Genomic DNA, 1,577 nt, shown 5'->3' with positions numbered 1-1,577 from the left:
AGAGGCCAATGATGTCCAAATCCAGTCTTCTATGAATTACGAACACATCTTTGCCTTTAACAATATTTCCATGATCCCATTTCTTTCTGTTATTTTATCCTTATATACCCTGGTTTGGACTTTGGCAGTGCACAATTCCATGGAAACCAGGTGAAGGTTCAGACTCACCCTACGAGCTGAAAGAGATCCTGAGGCTGTCATTTTACGAACGAAGCAGGTACCATCTACAGAAGTCAGGTCACTTGGCCAGAGTAAGTAATGCCTCCCAGTTCTGTGGTGCTCAGTATGACAGTTCAGTTTTCTCCTAGTAACATAACTTGTGTCAAAGCTTCTAATTCCTCATTCTGATTTCTATTCCTAATCCCTAAAAAAATTCCATTTGTCTGACTAATTCAAATAATGGATAAAATAAAAATGGGTAATATCTATCTATCTATCTATCTATCTATGATCAAAGTATCTGAAAATAGCCTGGTGATCATGTAATTGTATATAGAGTAAATCTACATACACTTGTATCCTTTACCAAGAACAAAACCAACTAAACACAAACAAACTCCCACCCCAAAAAACCTCATAAAGTTTAATGAAAGTTAGAATAATAAGAATTTTAAAATGTTAATATTGTGCCAATATTTAACCATCATTGAATTAAGAATTCTGTGCCATGCTCAATGATACATGTAGAAACCTTTTCTGCCCTAAGATTCTGTGATCAGTGAAATTATCTTCGAATACAATGTATATGAGCTTAAAAACGTAAGGAGAACAATATAAGAATTCTATTTATTGTTCTCATTTTTTAATATATAAACGCATTTTAACACACATATATAAACAAAAATGAATAGCTCATGTGGAAATATATTCTAGTATAGTAAAAAAGAAGACATCTTCTTGTGCTTGCATTGGTGGTTCAGTGGTAGAATTCTCGCCTGCCACGCGGGAGGCCCGGGTTCGATTCCCGGCCAATGCACTTCCCTTTTTGCTTTAAATCTTGTTTTTCTAAAAGCTACGGATTTTCCTTCCTAGAATTCTCGTTTCACTTGTTTTCCTAGCAGTCACTACAGCCAGTTTTCCATACTTTGCAAATTTTTCGTGGACTGTTTGTTTTTCGGTGTTGTAGTGGTAGGCAAAATGTACGAACAAGCAGTGGAAAAAAAAATTTTTTTTTCCCCTTGGAAAAGAATTCCCGGCTGCTTGGAGATGCCGGGGATTGAACCCGGGACCTCACACATGCGAAGCGCGCGCTCTACCACTGAGCTACATCCCCCAGCCGAGAGCTACTGTCTCCATATGCCTACTTATACAACGATCTGACCGCTCCTCCAAACCAAAGATTCTGTCTGACTTTAGCAGATTCCGTAATGCATTTCTTTTTTTTTTCTACTCTTCTCTCAGGCTCTGTTCCTGGTGTATCTGAACAGATTCCGTGCAGGGAGCCGGCAGCTAAACCGCGGCTAGCCAAGTCGCAACGAGGCGGTCACCGCCAGGTTCCAGTCCGAGCCAGGAGCCTTGAACCGCCAGAGGGGCGGGACCTTGCTCCGCCCAGGTTTTTGATCCTACTGCGCAGGCGC

At 40.5% G+C, this 1,577-nt stretch overlaps 2 non-coding genes across 2 annotated transcripts; one reads left to right on the top strand and one right to left on the bottom strand.

Moving 5' to 3' along the window:
• Positions 1–905: 905 nt before the first annotated feature.
• Trnag-gcc (transfer RNA glycine (anticodon GCC)) lies at positions 906–976 on the top strand. The gene has a single exon. It is a non-coding gene; the product is annotated as a tRNA-Gly (tRNA).
• A 225-nt stretch (positions 977–1,201) lies between these two features.
• Positions 1,202–1,273, bottom strand: Trnaa-cgc (transfer RNA alanine (anticodon CGC)). The gene has a single exon. It is a non-coding gene; the product is annotated as a tRNA-Ala (tRNA).
• Positions 1,274–1,577: the final 304 nt, after the last annotated feature.

Source organism: Apodemus sylvaticus, chromosome 5, assembly GCF_947179515.1.
Source record: "Apodemus sylvaticus chromosome 5, mApoSyl1.1, whole genome shotgun sequence".
Lineage (NCBI taxonomy): Eukaryota > Metazoa > Chordata > Mammalia > Rodentia > Muridae > Apodemus > Apodemus sylvaticus.
Note: the sequence above shows the minus strand (reverse complement) of the source record. Positions and strands in the feature narration are given on the sequence as shown.